General features: G+C 37.4%; 1 protein-coding gene across 1 annotated transcript in view; it reads left to right on the forward strand.

Annotated features, from left to right (window-relative positions):
- The window catches only part of TMEM132B (transmembrane protein 132B), an 847,178-nt gene that overhangs the window by 595,062 nt on the left and 232,953 nt on the right, over positions 1-19,163 (forward strand). The window lies entirely within an intron of this gene.

The following is a 19,163-nucleotide window of genomic DNA, read 5'->3' on the forward strand; positions in this document are numbered from 1 at the left end:
CATAGATCTAACATTTTTCGGGGTGATCATTATCTTTTGTTTAATAAGTATCAGCATATTGAAGGGAAAGTAAAATATTAAATTAAACTTTCAACATAAAGACAGATCATGCAACTTTTAAACAAAAACTTCTATAATCTAATGATATCCTTTGTTGAAAAGCATACCCTTTCATAGACTCATGAGCAGCAATGCACCACTGGGAGCTAGAAGCTGATAGGCGGATGCACATATATGCCTCTTGCAGGGCTGCAACAGCTAATCGGTAAGATTGATTATAAAAATAGTTGTCAACAAATCTTATTATCGATTAAGTGGTCTGCAATTGGTTGGTCAGTAGTACAGCACCAGCTGCTTCACTCCCATTAACTCCTGCACATATTATTGTGCAAAATTTTTTATTTATTAAATGCTTTTTTCATTTTTTCTTTCTATCCGATTAATCTGATAATAATCAGATGATTATTTGGATTAAAAAAAAAATATATAGCATTTTTTTGTACAATACTATGTGGAGAAGTTCATCAGAGTGAAGCAGCTGGTGCCGTGCAACTGACCAACTAATCGCAGACTACCTAATCTATAATGATTATTGATTAGTTGTTGCAGTCCTAGCCTCTAGTCATTGGCTCACCTGATGTGCTCATTCAACTCCCAGCAGTGTATTGCTGCTCCTTCGACAAAGGATACCAAGAGAATTAAGCAAATCTGCTTATAGAAGTTATTTTGAAAGTTGTTTAAAATTGTACACTCTACGCCAGATTACAAGTGGCACACAAAATATTTTTTTCTTGCTCTTGTGCTAACGGCACTCAAAGTAAAAAATTATTGCAGCCTCATTAGTGTATTACAAGTTAAAAATTAAAACGGTAGCTCATGAGTGAAAGGCTGAGGCGTGTTAACTTTAGGACTTTGGACATCGCGACCAAGCTAACTCTTTTTATTTTTAAATATATATTTCCACACATATCTTATTATTTTTTGTATATATATATATATATATATATATATATATATATATATATATATATATGTATTATTTAAAAATAAATAAATATATATAAAGGGGTCAAGTCCTACAAAAAAAAGTGTGGGAACTCACCAAGACTTCCACCCCCCAAACAATTTATATTGTTTTATACACACACACTCTATTTATATCTTTATAATTTATACACTTTGGTTAATGAATGCAAATGAATCCAATGAAGGGTAGAATTGTTGGCTTTGGGCCTGAGACTCCTCCTCTGTCACAGAGTCTTACCTGTTTAAGGTGCAATATTCCTATTTCTGCTGAGGGGAGCTAAAGAGTCCCAAGCATGCCACACAGAAAAGTAAGCACCATGTGTTCCACACAGGCAGGGGTGATCACACAGCAGGACTGTTGTCAGACTTGCATTTAGTGTATTGTAGGAAGTGTTACTGCCCATTATTAGAGTATTTTACTATCCCTCTAACCATACTATGCTACAGCTCCTCCAACTAACAGCAGCAGTGTTTACTGAACCGTTTCTGTTCTCTTTCCAGGGTGAACTTAGTTCCACCTGCAAAAATAGTGCAAGAACTCCATTTCCATGCATTCCCACTCAACTTGACCCCTGTGTATATATATATATATATTTATATTGCAGTATATACAGGTTGATCGATCTATCTATTTATCTACACACACACACACACGTGTATATATATATATATATATATATATATATATATATAAATATTTGCATAGGAAATTAGCACATCTAGGCAAGATCCCCCGCTTGCTTTTCCCCGCTTGCTTTTGTATACATTGTATATGGAGTATTTCTAGGGAAAAGCAAGCGGGGATCTTGCCTAGATGTGCTAATTTCCTATGCAAATATTTGTATTGATTTAATTTTGAGACATGGAGGATTTTAATCTCAGTTTTTTATCTCCACCATAATTTTAATGAATTTTTATATATTAATAGAGAGAGGTGTGAGGAATCAGTGCTAAGTTAAAACCCAGAGACTAGTATTTGTGATTTAAATATTTCACTGTAAATGCTGCCAAAAATCTGAGCAAGGAATGTCCAGGGTCCCCACCCCAGATAGTCCCCTACCCAAAATGGATAAAATTAGTGGATGAGAGAGAGTGATAAAAGGCGCACAGACAGTCAAATAGATAAACCAATGAGTTTAATGGTGATGTAGTCCTAGCTACAAAGGTATAGGTCAGTCGAAATACAGTTTGATCTATAAATATTCTACCTAGCCAAAAAACTGCTTATTAATGCAATATCCAAAAAAGTAATGACACAAATTCAACACCTAATGATGTCAGTGATAAAAACAAATAACAGAATATTGTGCCAATTTCCTTTTTCAAATTAGTAAACAGATGTTCTGTAAAAGTTCATATAATTATCGCAGAGGAAATATAGAGTTCTTTATGAGTAGATATATTTTCAAATAGAAGCAATATCTAAAGAATATGTAATGATAGCAAGTGACTCCAGCAATAATCTCGGCCAAATGGTAAAATTGCTCACTTACTGGAAAGGCCCTCAGTCATATGAGGTAAGTATTGTGCATTGATAGAATATGAAGTCCTGGATTCATCAGTCAATCAGGGTGCTTCGGTGTTGCTTGGGTATGGTAGATCCCTTTTCTCACTGCTTCCTTAACGTCCCCAAAGGCAGAGTATATACAGAGAGGGAACAAAAAGGGCCACACAATAGTGCAATATTGTTTTGATAATAATAAATCAAATTTTATTCAAATAAAAGCAAAGGTAAAACTTGCTTACATTTGTTTACCCCAATCAATTATGAGGTATCAGTTAGGCGTTTTTTTTTTAAATATGCTAAATTATCCACCAAAACTTTGTATATGTTTAGCAAAGTAAACCCGTCCACAAAGCAAGCCAAGGAGTTCCTAACGTGTTTCAAAGGTTGTGAAATACCTTCTTCTTCAGAGGATCGATATGACTGAATGAATCCGGTTGCTAGATTTTAAAGATAGCCGTACTAAGACCCGCCCCTATCAGGACCAATCATTGATCTAGATTATGGTCATCTGATTATTGCATATGAAAAAGGGGTGTGTGTACTGGGCCACCAATGACTGGCGACCTTGTCTAGCTGTGTAATATACAGCGTCATCGTAAACTGCTTTGTTTTAGAGAAATTTAGTTAGCGTGTCTGGGAAACTTCAGACGGTAGATCCGGAGTATAGCAAATGTTACATTTTAAATATGAGGCTATTCAGTGTAAGACTGAATGGCTACTGTGATCAGTTTTTTTAACCATTTCGTAGCGGATAATTCCAGGCATATGTCCCTCTTAGGAGACTTCACATTAAAAACAAAGTTGATTCAAAAGACAGATATTTTTGTACAACTAGTATCGAAAGGGCTTCCTAATACATCAAATATACCTAACATAAAGCACATAAATGAATACAATTGAATCACAATTGCATAAGTCAAAAAAAATTTTTATTAAATGTGCGTAAGAATATGTCAAAGGGTGTCTAAATATCAATACATATAGTTAAAAGGAGAAATGAATACAGCTAAATTCTTCATTAGACTACATCCTTTTTCTCACAATAAGTAAAAGTTCCATTTGGTATAGCAATTTATTGCAGTACTAAATACTATTAAAACATAAAAAAGACGAAAGAATTCAAAAGAGAACAAAAGAAAAACCCTGTTGGAAGCTATTTTCTTTGTGGGGTAATGGTGCAGCTAATAATATTAATATCACTCCTTTGAGTAAAGAACTGTATGGAAGAACATAGTGGTCAAATTCATAGACTCTATCCTATAAAAGAATTGTTATTATTAAGTGTCTAATTTAAAAACAAGCATTCTTTCAAAAATATACAAAAAATTTGATCTAGCAGGAAGATGTTGTACAATAAATTAATATAAATTCCCACAACATTCCGGGACATAACATTAAGCCCTGGGTTTATTAAATCATTCTGTGCATTTTTTGTTCCAGGTAATTAAAACCAGATGCTTTTTTTGTTTGTTTGTATGAGACATTAGTCCTATTATACATAGTTGTTAGAAATCTTAAAAGACGTCTTAAAACACACACCAGAAATGGGAAACAGAGAAGCTTTACAGAAATATCAAGTAGAATGTATATGTTTATAAAATCAAATAAAATAAAAAAATAAAAAAATATTTGGGTTCTAATCTCACACTCTCATATTACACATCGGTTAGAAAAGCCTCTAAATCAATATCTTTATTTACACCATGGGGTATTTGTGAATGCATAGTGTGTATCCAAAAAGTTTCTCTTCTTCTGAGGAATAATTTTCTCTGTTCCCTCATCTTTCCTGTACTGGGATGTGCTCTAAAATTGCAGCTTTGAGGCCTCTAGGATCCATGTTGTGAAAGGCTCTAAAATGAGCGGATAGATTATGTAGCCTCTCACCAGCCTTAATATTTGTTAGATGTTCTGCTAGCCTCTTCTTGAAAGGTCATGTTGTACGCCCTACGTATTGAAGTCCACATGAGCACTCAATTAGGTAGACTACGTGATCAGTTTTGCAATTACAGTTCTTCCCACTGCTCTTTGATTTTATTTATTTTGTGGGCTTGTGTCCATTATAATGGCGCTCACAGGCTAAACAGTTCAGACAGTTACACTTGAAGAAACCTATTGATTGTTTTCCTAACCAATTTTGTTTGGTCTCCTTCTTTAGTTGGCTTGGTGCCAGGGAATTCTTCAAGTTTCTGTTCCTTCTGTAGATAACCCTGGGTTCTTTATTCACAACATTCTTCAACAGATCATCCTTTTGTAGAAGGTGCCAGTGTTTCTTTAAAATGGTCCTACTCTCATTTGAACCTTCATTATAGGTCGTGATGAAACCCACTGTATCTTTTTCTGGTGGAAGCTTTTTACTTTTTCCTGTTTGTAATAAGGACTGTCTATTTAAAAATGTTGCCTTCATATAGGCTTTTGACAAATCCTTCTCTTTGTATCCTCTCTCTACAAATCTTCTTTCCAGCAATGCAGATTCTCTTTCAAAATCCTCCAGTTTGAAGCAATTTCTCCTCAAACGCTGACATTGTCCATAGGGAATGTTTTTAATCCATTCCGGATTATGATTACTTGTTGCCAGCAGATATCTATTGCTGTCTGTACTCTTCTTGTGTAGTTTTGTCTGTATTTCTCCGTTTTCATGAAACAAAACTATTTCCAAAAACTCAATTTCTACCTTACTGTTTTTTCCAGTGAAATTCAGGTTGAAATTATTCAAATTTAGGGAGGTAGTAAACTTAGTCAGGAGGTCTTCAGGTCCTTCCCATATCAGAACGATATCGTCAGTGTACCTTATCCATTTCTTGATATATTGTAGGAATGGATTGTTGTTCCATATACATTGTTCTTCCCACAACCCCATGTACAGATTGGCAAAGCTAGGAGCAAAACGTGTGCCCATAGCTGTACCATGGAGTTGTAGGAAGAACTCTTTCTCGAAGAGGAAATAGTTTTTCTCTAAGACAAATGTAATAGCATCCAGAAGGAAATTTGGGGTTTTTCTTGGAATGTCCGTCAGAGTTTCCAGCTAGAAAGCTATCGCTTCCACACCTTTCTTCTGTGGGATGTTAGTGTAGAGGGCACTAACATCTAAGGTAACCCAAATTGATTCCAGTGTTCCAAACAATTCCCGTAAATGTATCAATTGTATCTGGAGTATCCCTCAGGTATGATTTAAGTCTTGGTACCAAAGGTTGCAGGAAGGTATCAATATATTCGGATAGTCTCAATGTTAATGAATTAATCCCAGACACTATGGGTCTCCCTGGGGGTTTGTCTAGGCTCTTATGTACCTTCGGAAGATGATAAAAGATGGCTATGGTAGGATTATCATTCCGTAGAAAGGCCAATTCATTTTCATTTAGTATGTTTCCCTCCTTAGCATCATCCAAAAGATGGCAGTATTCTCTCAGGAAAAGAGCGGTGGGGTCCCTAGGTAATTTCCTATAGTTGGATCCATCATGGAGTAAGTTGTGGGCTTCCTCAATGTAGTCGGAACGGTCCTGAATCACAATTCCTCCCCCTTTATCCGCTTCTCTGAGAACAATAAGAGGGTCCTCCTCCAGACTATTAATAATGGATTTCTCCTTTTTGGACAGATTGTCCTTCTTGATTTTATAGGTATTGCATAATTGATTGAAGTCCTTTTGTACTAAGTTAGAAAAGACTGTAACAAGACTCCCTTTGGAGTGTAGCAGATAAAATGTAGATGCAGGTTTGAGTGAGGTGTGTTCATTCAGTGCAACTTTTTCAGTTTTTTGGTCACTCTCCTCTGCAAAATCTGCTAAAATTGTCTTGTTCTAAAATTAGTTATATTGTAGCTATCTTAGGGTTTATTTTATAGGTAAGTATTTAGTTTTAAATAGGAATAATTTAGTTAATTATAGTAATTTTTATTTAGATTTCTTTTAATTATATTTAAGTTAGGGGGTGTTAGGGTTAGGGTTAGACTTAGATTTAAGGGTTAATAACTTTAATATAGTGGCGGCGACGTTGGGGGCGGCAGATTAGGGGTTAATAAATGTAGGTAGGTGTCGGCGATGTTAGGTACGGCAGATTAGGGGTTAATAATATTTAACTAGTGTTTGCTAGGCGGGAGTGCGGCGGTTTAGGAGTTAATATATTTATTATTGTGGCGGCGATGTCCGGCTCGGCAGATTAGGGGTTAAAATTTTTATTTTAGTGTTTGCGATGTGGGAGGGCCTCGGTTTAGGGGTTAATAGGTAGTTTATGGGTGTTAGTGTTCTTTTTAGCACTTTAGTTAAGAGTTTTATGCTACGGCGTTGTAGTGTAAAACTCTTAACTACTGACTTTAAAAGTTTTGACAGGAGAGGGTCTACCGCTCACTTTTTTTCAGACTCATAATACCGGCGCTATGCAAGTCCCATTGAAAAAAGAAGATACGCAATTTACGTAAGTGGATTTGCAGTATTTCCAAGTCTGGCCAAAAAAGTGAGCGGTACACCTGTACCTTCAAGATAATACCACCTCGTAATACCAGCGGGCGTTAAAAAGCAGCGTTAGGACCGGCCAATGCTGCTTTTTAAGCCTAACGCAAAACTCGTAATCTAGGTGTATATTTCCTCTGCAATAATTATATGAATTTTGTTCTGTTTACTAATTTGAAAAAGGAAATTGGCACGATATTCTGTTATTTGTTTTTATCACTGACATAATTAGGTGTTGAATTTTTGTCATTACTTTTTTGGCTATTGCATTAATAAGCAGTTTTTTGGCTAGGTAGAATATTTATAGATCAAACTGTATTTCGACTGACCATTCTCATTGGTTTATCTATTTGACTGTCTGTGTTCCTTTTATCACTCTCTCTCATCTATATATATATATATATATATATATATATATATTAAGCCTATTCAAGAGAGGTAGATATATATTTCGACAAATATTATATAAAAAGTAAGGGATATCAGCACTCTTTTGTTGAGAAAAGTCATATAAATTTATTTATTTCAGAAGGAGATCCAACAAACAGCGGACCTCTGTCCCATCAATGAGCAGAAACCTGCACATAAAGAAAACACATTTAAAATAGATGCCTAACACATGATATTGACCGGCCAGTCTTGTCTAATGTTAAATAGAGTATGTAAAATACCTCATACAGCAGACAGCTATAAAGAGAGAGAACAATAACTACTGCTATTAAACTAACATTCAAATAGAAGCAGAGATAAGTAAATACATAGTATCAAATTGACACAAATATCTCGATAGCATAGTCACAAACAGCAACAGCGTGCAGCTGCCGCTGACATACTCAGCTAAATTAGCAAGATTTAGCAGTCCCACAATAGTATAGCAAGAGTTAACTGTGAAAGTCTTAACGAACTTCCCTTGCTATTGTAGCAGATATCTGCACTCATATAGTCCCATTTGTAGAAACAGACATATCCCATATAATTGAAACAGCAAACAAAATGCCTTCAGTATCTCTTTCCTTGTTACTTTTAGCTTGAAAGTTACTGACAGGTAGACATGCTGTGAAAATCATCTATTTTATAGGTTACCGTTTCTTCAGGTGAGTCCCTTGTTGTGTTACCCGGTATACATACATACACTGCGCTTAGTCCAGCGCTACTCCGCCTCTTCAGGGCTGTATGTCTTCTTCCAGGGCAGGCTGCACAAAACAGGAATGCTCACATCCAGGCTGTGAGTGGTTGCATTCAGTCCCTTTGTTTTCACTCGTGCATATTCTCATACACAGGCAGGGATCTTTTCTTATTCAGCAAACAAACGGCTCACTTTCTCTCCACCATCTCTGGGGCATTCAGGTGTGCGCTGCATATAATCAAGGGCTGACTCACGCTTGCAAACAGGTATTGTCTTTCGCTGCTTCGCTGCTTCCGGTGCTTATGTTTCTTTAGTTGCAGAACAATCTGTGGGATTTCTCATGCCAATGGTCAGTCTGTGTGGCATCACATATATTGCTCCAAACATATCGGGGCTTCATCAGGGCTGATTTTTTCAGGCTTAGGTGCTTCCTTTTATACCTAAAAACTCCTCCTCTTCTCATTACATCATAGTAAAAAAGGGGCATACCTAGAACATTTTCGTAATCACAGGTACCGTAATACCTGATCTAGAAAGGATTATGGTATATACATAATTATGTCATTCAAAATGTATCATCAAAACGCACAGGATATGACAAACACCATGCCAGTTCACTAATTTTTTAATATATGCCTAGAGAAATGAGGCGAATTCCAACCTCTCATTTAGGCCTCTAGGATGTCTAGTTTTTAGCGTCTAGATCCAACGAGTCTCTTTCTGTAATAATATTGAATCGTTATCACCACCTCTATTATTCACAATACCCTTATCAATCCCCATTATTTTCAGCTGCAATGCATCAGATTGATGGCACTGTGTGAAATGTCTAGCTAAGGTGGTGTCTCTATTATGTGAGATATCATCTCTGTGTTCCTGAATTCGATCTTTCAAAAACCTTTTCGTTTTCCCTACATAGAATTTGGGGCAGGAGCAGTGTATTAAATACACTACGCCCACTGAGTTGCAGTTAAAGAAATATTTAACCTCATATTCTTTACTGTTACCTGCTGAAAACTTTTTTGCCTTTTCCATAAAAGGACAGTACACACATTGGCCACAAGGGTAGCTACCTTTCACCCCTCTGTCCTTTCTCAGCCAGTCTGCACTTGATGGGCTTCTGTTGTACATACTTTTTACTAGATGGTCTTTTAAGTTTGGTGATTTTCGTGCTACCATCTGGGGAAAATTCCCCACCTTGTCTTTGATTTTATCTTCATATGTTAGAAGATGCCAATGTTTATGCAAAATTGACTGGATGGTTTCCCATTGGCAATTGTAATTTGAAACAAATCTTATATTATCCTTAAGGTTTGTTTTATCCTTGCTTCTATAGAGCACCTTGTCTCTATCCAATTTATCAACTTTAGATATAGCTCTATTAACAACTTTCTTTGAATACCCTCTGTCTAAGAATCTATCTTTCATCAGATCAGCATGTTTGTTATATTTCCTTTTGGAAGAACAATTTCATTTCAATCTGAGAAATTGTCCAAAAGGAATGCCCCTTTTGAGGTGTTCAGGATGGCTGCTTTGTGCCTGTAAGATGCTATTGGTCGCTGTCTGCTTCCTATAGTTTTCTGTGACTATTGAGTCACCTTCTTTACTTATCAAGATATCCAAAAACGAAAACATAATTTATGTAAGAACTTACCTGATAAATTCATTTCTTTCATATTAACAAGAGTCCATGAGCTAGTGACGTATGGGATATACATTCCTACCAGGAGGGGCAAAGTTTCCCAAACCTTAAAATGCCTATAAATACACCCCTCACCACACCCACAAATCAGTTTAACGAATAGCCAAGAAGTGGGGTGATAAGAAAAAGTGCGAAGCATATAAAATAAGGAATTGGAATAATTGTGCTTTATACAAAAAAATCATAACCACCACAAAAAAGGGTGGGCCTCATGGACTCTTGTTAATATGAAAGAAATGAATTTATCAGGTAAGTTCTTACATAAATTATGTTTTCTTTCATGTAATTAACAAGAGTCCATGAGCTAGTGACGTATGGGATAATGACTACCCAAGATGTGGATCTTTCCACACAAGAGTCACTAGAGAGGGAGGGATAAAATAAAGACAGCCAATTCCTGCTGAAAATAATCCACACCCAAAATAAAGTTTAACAAAAAACATAAGCAGAAGATTCAAACTGAAACCGCTGCCTGAAGAACTTTTCTACCAAAAACTGCTTCAGAAGAAGAAAATACATCAAAATGGTAGAATTTAGTAAAAGTATGCAAAGAAGACCAAGTTGCTGCTTTGCAGATCTGGTCAACCGAAGCTTCATTCCTAAACGCCCAGGAAGTAGATACTGACCTAGTAGAATGAGCTGTAATTCTTTGAGGCGGAGTTTTACCCGACTCAACATAGGCAAGATGAATTAAAGATTTCAACCAAGATGCCAAAGAAATGGCAGAAGCTTTCTAGCCTTTCCTAGAACCGGAAAAGATAACAAATAGACTAGAAGTCTTACGGAAAGATTTCGTAGCTTCAACATAATATTTCAAAGCTCTAACAACATCCAAAGAATGCAATGATTTCTCCTTAGAATTCTTAGGATTAGGACATAATGAAGGAACCACAATTTCTCTACTAATGTTGTTGGAATTCACAACTTTAGGTAAAAATTCAAAAGAAGTTCGCAACACCGCCTTATCCTGATGAAAAATCAGAAAAGGAGACTCACATGAAAGAGCAGATAATTCAGAAACTCTTCTAGCAGAAGAGATAGCCAAAAGGAACAAAACTTTCCAAGAAAGTAATTTAATGTCCAATGAATGCATAGGTTCAAACGGAGGAGCTTGAAGAGCTCCCAGAACCAAATTCAAACTCCAAGGAGGAGAAATTGACTTAATGACAGGTTTTATACGAACCAAAGCTTGTACAAAACAATGAATATCAGGAAGAATAGCAATCTTTCTGTGAAAAAGAACAGAAAGAGCAGAGATTTGTCCTTTCAAAGAACTTGCGGACAAACCCTTATCCAAACCATCCTGAAGAAATTGTAAAATTCTCGGTATTCTAAAAGAATGCCAAGAAAAATGATGAGAAAGACACCAAGAAATATAAGTCTTCCAGACTCTATAATATATCTCTCGAGATACAGATTTACGAGCCTGTAACATAGTATTAATCACGGAGTCAGAGAAACCTCTATGACCAAGAATCAAGCGTTCAATCTCCATACCTTTAAATTTAAGGATTTCAGATTCGGATGGAAAAAAGGACCTTGTGACAGAAGGTCTGGTCTTAACGGAAGAGTCCATGGCTGGCAAGATGCCATCCGGACAAGATCCGCATACCAAAACCTGTGAGGCCATGCCGGAGCTATTAGCAGAACAAACGAGCATTCCCTCAGAATCTTGGAGATTACTCTTGGAAGAAGAACTAGAGGCGGAAAGATATAGGCAGGATGATACTTCCAAGGAAGTGATAATGCATCCACTGCCTCCGCCTGAGGATCCCGGGATCTGGACAGATACCTGGGAAGTTTCTTGTTTAGATGAGAGGCCATCAGATCTATCTCTGGGAGCCCCCACAATTGAACAATCTGAAGAAATACCTCTGGGTGAAGAGACCATTCGCCCGGATGCAACGTTTGGCGACTGAGATAATCCGCTTCCCAATTGTCTACACCTGGGATATGAACCGCAGAGATTAGACAGGAACTGGATTCCGCCCAAACCAAAATTCGAGATACTTCTTTCATAGCCAGAGGACTGTGAGTCCCTCCTTGATGATTGATGTATGCCACAGTTGTGACATTGTCTGTCTGAAAACAAATGAACGATTCTCTCTTCAGAAGAGGCCAAAACTGAAGAGCTCTGAAAATTGCACGGAGTTCCAAAATATTGATCGGTAATCTCACCTCCTGAGATTCCCAAACTCCTTGTGCCGTCAGAGATCCCCACACAGCTCCCCAACCTGTGAGACTTGCATCTGTTGAAATTACAGTCCAGGTCGGAAGAACAAAAGAAGCCCCCTGAATTAAACGATGGTGATCTGTCCACCACGTTAGAGAGTGTCGAACAATCGGTTTTAAAGATATTAATTGAGATATCTTCGTGTAATCCCTGCACCATTGGTTCAGCATACAGAGCTGAAGAGGTCGCATGTGAAAACGAGCAAAGGGGATCGCGTCCGATGCAGCAGTCATAAGACCTAGAATTTCCATGCATAAGGCTACCGAAGGGAATGATTGTGACTGAAGGTTTCGACAAGCTGTAATCAATTTTAGACGTCTCTTGTCTGTTAAAGACAGAGTCATGGACACTGAATCTATCTGGAAACCCAGAAAGGTTACCCTTGTTTGAGGAATCAAAGAACTTTTTAGTAAATTGATCCTCCAACCATGATCTTGAAGAAACAACACAAGTCGATTCGTATGAGACTCTGCTAAATGTAAAGACGGAGCAAGTACCAAGATATCGTCCAAATAAGGAAATACCACAATACCCTGTTCTCTGATTACAGACAGAAGGGCACCGAGAATCTTTGTGAAAATTCTTGGAGCTGTAGCAAGGCCAAACGGTAGAGCCACAAATTGGTAATGCTTGTCTAGAAAAGAGAATCTCAGGAACTGATAATGATCTGGATGAATCGGAATATGCAGATATGCATCCTGTAAATCTATTGTGGACATATAATTCCCTTGCTGAACAAAAGGCAATATAGTCCTTACAGTTACCATCTTGAACGTTGGTATCCTTACATAGCGATTCAATAATTTTAGATCCAGAACTGGTCTGAAGGAATTCTCCTTCTTTGGTACAATGAAGAGATTTGAATAAAACCCCATCCCCTGTTCCGGAACTGGAACTGGCATAATTACTCCAGCCAACTCTAGATCTGAAACACAATTCAGAAATGCTTGAGCTTTCACTGGATTTACTGGGACATGGGAAAGAAAAAATCTCTTTGCAGGAGGTCTCATCTTGAAACCAATTCTGTACCCTTCTGAAACAATGTTCTGAATCCAAAGATTGTGAACAGAATTGATCCAAATTTCTTTGAAAAAACGTAACCTGCCCCCTACCAGCGGAACTGGAATGAGGGCCGTACCTTCATGTGAACTTAGAAGCAGGCTTTGCCTTTCTAGCAGGCTTGGATTTATTCCAGACTGGAGATGGTTTCCAAACTGAAACTGCTCCTGAGGACGAAGGATCAGGCTTTTGTTCTTTGTTAAAACGAAAGGATCGAAAACGATTGTTAGCCCTGTTTTTACCTTTAGACTTTTTATCCTGTGGTAAAAAAGTTCCTTTCCCACCAGTAACAGTTGAAATAATAGAATCCAACTGAGAACCAAATAATTTGTTTCCCTGGAAAGAAATGGAAAGTAGAGTTGATTTAGAAGCCATATCAGCATTCCAAGTCTTAAGCCATAAAGCTCTTCTGGCTAAGATAGCCAGAGACATAAATCTAACATCAACTCTAATAATATCAAAAATGGCATCACAGATGAAATTATTAGCATGCTGGAGAAGAATAATAATATCATGAGAATCACGATTTGTTACTTGTTGCGCTAGAGTTTCCAACCAAAAAGTTGAAGCTGCAGCAACATCAGCCAATGATATAGCAGGTCTAAGAAGATTACCTGAACATAGATAAGCTTTTCTTAGAAAAGATACAATTTTTCTATCTAAAGGATCCTTAAACGAGGTACCATCTGATGTAGGAATGGTAGTACGTTTAGCAAGGGTAGAAATAGCCCCATCAACTTTAGGGATTTTGTCCCAAAATTCTAACCTGTCAGGCGGAACAGGATATAATTGCTTAAAACGTTTAGAAGGAGTAAATGAATTACCCAATCTATCCCATTCCTTAGCAATTACTGCAGAAATAGCATTAGGAACAGGAAAGACTTCTGGAATAACCGCAGGAGCTTTAAAAACCTTATCTAAACGTATAGAATTAGTATCAAGAGGACTAGAATCCTCTATTTCTAAAGCAATTAGTACTTCTTTAAGTAAAGAGCGAATAAATTCCATCTTAAATAAATATGAAGATTTATCAGCATCAATCTCTGAGACAGAATCCTCTGAACCAGAAGAGTCCAAAGAATCAGAATGATGGTGTTCATTTAAAAATTCATCTGTAGAAAGAGAAGATTTAAAAGACTTTTTACGTTTACTAGAAGGAGAAATAACAGACAAAGCCTTCTTTATGGATTCAGAAACAAAATCTCTTATGTTATCAGGAACATTCTGCACCTTAGATGTTGAGGGAACTGCAACAGGCAATGGTACATCACTAAAGGAAATATTATCTGCATTAACAAGTTTGTCATGACATTTAATACAAACAACAGCTGGAGGAATAGCTACCAAAAGTTTATAGCAGATACACTTAGCTTTGGTAGATCCAGCAGGCAGAGGTTTTCCTGTAGTATCTTCTGGCTCAGATGCAACGTGAGACATCTTGCAATATGTAAGAGAAAAAACAACATATAAAGCAAAATAGATCAAATTCCTTATAAGACAGTTTCAGGAATGGGAAAAAAATGCCAAACATCAAGCTTCTAGCAACCAGAAGCAAATGAAAAATGAGACTGAAATAATGTGGAGACAAAAGCGACGCCCATATTTTTTGGCGCCAAAAAAGACGCCCACATTATTTGGCGCCTAAATGCTTTTTGCGCCAAAAATGACGCAACATCCGGAACGCCGACATTTTTGGCGCAAAATAACGTCAAAAAATGACGCAACTTCCGGCGACACGTATGACGCCGGAAACGGAAATGAATTTTTGCGCCAAAAAAGTCCGCGCCAAAAATGACGCAATAAAATGAAGCATTTTCAGCCCCCGCGAGCCTAACAGCCCACAGGGAAAAAGTCAAATTTTTGAGGTAAGAAAAAATATGATAATTAAAGCATAATCCCAAATATGAAACTGACTGTCTGGAAATAAGGAAAGTTGAACATTCTGAGTCAAGGCAAATAAATGTTTGAATACATATATTTAGAACTTTATAAATAAAGTGCCCAACCATAGCTTAGAGTGTCACAGAAAATAAGACTTACTTACCCCAGGACACTCATCTACATGTTTGTAGAAAGCCAAACCAGTACTGAAACGAGAATCAGTAGAGGAAATGGTAAATATAAGAGTATATCGTCGATCTGAAAAGGGAGGTAAGAGATGAATCTCTACGACCGATAACAGAGAACCTTATGAAATAGACCCCGTAGAAGGAGATCACTGCATTCAATAGGCAATACTCTCCTCACATCCCTCTGACATTCACTGCACGCTGAGAGGAAAACCGGGCTCCAACTTGCTGCGGAGCGCATATCAACGTAGAATCTAGCACAAACTTACTTCACCACCTCCCTTGGAGGCAAAGTTTGTAAAACTGATTTGTGGGTGTGGTGAGGGGTGTATTTATAGGCATTTTAAGGTTTGGGAAACTTTGCCCCTCCTGGTAGGAATGTATATCCCATACGTCACTAGCTCATGGACTCTTGTTAATTACATGAAAGAAAGACTATTTTTGTCAATTTGATGAGTTAACAAGATATTTTTATCATTCTTATTCAGATCTATGATAAAAGTTTCTAGTACATCTTGGGGTCCATCCCATAAGAGGAGAACGTCGTCCACATAGCGAATCCAGAGGACGACGTTCTCCTCAAAGATGCTACTATATTTTTCATAGATTTCCATTTCCCATGCTCCTAAGTACAAGCAAGCATAAGTGGGGGCACATACCGCCCCCATTGCCGTACCTCTTTTTTGTCTGTACAAAGTGTTGTCAATGACAAACACATTGTTTTCCAAAATGAACTTGAGCAGGGATACTACAAAAACTGTATGGTGTCTATACTTAGGACCCCTTGAATCTAAATAATGTTCCACTGCCTTCAAACCCTCTTTGTGGGGGATAGAAGAGTACAGTCCCTCCACATCAAAGGATACTAGGAGAGTTTCTGTACTGACTTTTATTCCATCCAATTTCTTAAGAAGGTCCCCTGTGTCCTTAATATAGGATGGCAAAGTGGTTAGAAAGGGTCTTAGAAAATGATCAACATAATTGCCTATGTTTTCTGTGATACCGCCAATTCCAGCCACGATTGGACGCCCCGGTGGGCACTGTAAACTCCTGTGAAGTTTCGGTATCACATAAAACACAGGCAAAATTGGATGTTGTTGATAAAGGAATGAAAACTCTTTGAATGTTACTATTCCTTTCTGTTTTGCATCATAGAGTAACCGATAGAGACTATTTTGTACCTCTTTTAGGGGATTCCCTCCAAGTTTTTCATATTTGTCCCCCACACTCAATTGCCGTTTGGCTTCTCTAACATACATAGATTCATCCATTATGACGAGATTGCCGCCCTTATCAGCAGGCTTGATCACAATGTTGGGGGCCAACATGAGATCCCTGAGGGCCTTTCTTTCACTTCTGGTTAAATTACCATTAATTATCATATTCTCAGGCAACTTTTCAATGTCTTTTTCTACCAATTTTAGAAAAAGGTTAACTGAGGGTACTGAGGCTAGGGAAGGCATATAGCTTGATTTTGGTTTAAAATCTGTTGTGATAAGGGGATCATTACGTTCAACCTTACTTGAACATAATGTTACGAAGGATTTAAACTTATTTGCTAGAAAAATAGTTTTGTCCCAAACAATGGACAAAGGTAGCTCTAAGAATAAAATATTAACAACAAGTGATCTAGCCTCTCTAGACACATTAAACTGCCTCTTAGAAGAGAATGATCCAAGTAAGGTTGAACATAATGATCCCCTTATCACAACAGATTTTAAACCAAAATCAAGCTATATGCCTTCCCTAGCCTCAGTACCCTCAGTTAACCTTTTTCTAAAATTGGTAGAAAAAGACATTGAAAAGTTGCCTGAGAATATGATAATTAATTATAATTTAACCAGAAGTGAAAGAAAGGCCCTCAGGGATCTCATGTTGGCCCCCAACATTGTGATCAAGCCTGCTGATAAGGGCGGCAATCTCGTCATAATGGATGAATCTATGTATGTTAGAGAAGCCAAACGGCAATTGAGTGTGGGGGACCAATATGAAAAACTTGGAGGGAATCCCCTAAAAGAGGTACAAAATAGTCTCTATCGGTTACTCTATGATGCAAAACAGAAAGGAATATTAACATTCAAAGAGTTTTCATTCCTTTATCAACAACATCCAATTTTGCCTGTGTTTTATGTGATACCGAAACTTCACAAGAGTTTACAGTGCCCACCGGGGCGTCCAATCGTGACTGGAATTGGCGGTATCACAGAAAACATAGGCAATTATGTTGATCATTTTCTAAGACCTTTTCTAACCACTTTGCCATCCTATATTAAGGACACAGGGGACCTTCTTAAGAAATTGGATGGAATAAAAGTCAGTACAGAAACTCTCCTAGTATCCCTTGATGTGGAGGGACTGTACTCTTCTATCCCCCACAAAGAGGGTTTGAAGGCAGTGGAACATTATTTAGATTCAAGGGGTCCTAAGTATAGACACAATACAGTTTTTGTAGTATCCCTGCTCAAGTTCATTTTGGAAAACAATGTGTTTGTCTTTGACAACACTATGTACAGACAAAAAAGAGGTACGGCAATGGGGGCGGTATGTGCCCCCACTTATGCTTGCTTGCACTTAGGAGCATGGGAAATGGAAATCTATGAAAAATTTAGTAGCATCTTTGAGGAGAACGTCGTCCTCTGGATTCGCTATGTGGACGACGTTCTCCTCTTATGGGATGGACCCCAAGATGTACTAGAAACTTTTATCATAGATCTGAATAAGAATGATAAAAATATCTTGTTAACTGATCAAATTGACAAAAATAGTCTTTCGTTTTTGGATATCTTGATAAGTAAAGAAGGTGACTCAATAGTCACAGAAAACTATAGGAAGCAGACAGCGACCAATAGTATCTTACAGGCACAAAGCAGCCATCCTGAACACCTCAAAAGGGGCATTCCTTTTGGACAATTTCTCAGATTGAAACGAAATTGTTCTTCCAAAAGGAAATATAACAAACATGCTGATCTGAATAAAGATAGATTCTTAGACAGAGGGTATTCAAAGAAAGTTGTTATTAGAGCTATATCTAAAGTTGATAAATTGGATAGAGACGAGGTGCTCTATAGAAGCAAGGATAAAACAAACCTTAAGGATAATATAAGATTTGTTTCAAATTACAATTGCCAATGGGAAACCATCCAGTCAATTTTGCATAAACATTGGCATCTTCTAACATATGAAGATAAAATCAAAGACAAGGTGGGGAATTTTCCCCAGATGGTAGCACGAAAATCACCAAAATTAAAAGACCATCTAGTAAAAAGTATTTTCAATAGAAGCCCATCAAGTGCAGACTGGCTGAGAAAGGACAGAGGGGTGAAAGGTAGCTACCCTTGTGGCCAATGTGTGTACTGTCCTTTTATGGAAAAGGCAAAAAAGTTTTCAGCAGGTAACAGTAAAGAATATGAGGTTAAATATTTCTTTAACTGCAACTCAGTGGGTGTAGTGTATTTAATACACTGCTCCTGCCCCAAATTCTATGTAGGGAAAACGAAAAGGTTTTTGAAAGATCGAATTCAGGAACACAGAGATGATATCTCACATAATAGAGACACCACCTTAGCTAGACATTTCACACAGTGCCATCAATCTGATGCATCGCAGCTGAAAATAATGGGGATTGATAAGGGTATTGTGAATAATAGAGGTGGTGATAACGATACAATATTATTACAGAAAGAGACTCGTTGGATCTATACGCTAAAAACTAGACAACCTAGAGGCCTAAATGAGAGGTTGGAATTCGCCTCATTTCTCTAGGCATATATTAAAAAATTAGTGAACTGGCATGGTGTTTGTCATATCCTGTGCGTTTTGATGATACATTTTGAATGACATAATTATGTATATACCATAATCCTTTCTAGATCAGGTATTACGGTACCTGTGATTACGAAAATGTTCTAAGTATGCCCCTTTTTTACTATGATGTAATAAGAAGAGGAGGAGTTTTTAGGTATAAAAGGAAGCACCTAAGCCTGAAAAAATCAGCCCTGA

The sequence above is a fragment of the Bombina bombina genome, chromosome 2 (assembly GCF_027579735.1).
Source record: "Bombina bombina isolate aBomBom1 chromosome 2, aBomBom1.pri, whole genome shotgun sequence".
Lineage (NCBI taxonomy): Eukaryota > Metazoa > Chordata > Amphibia > Anura > Bombinatoridae > Bombina > Bombina bombina.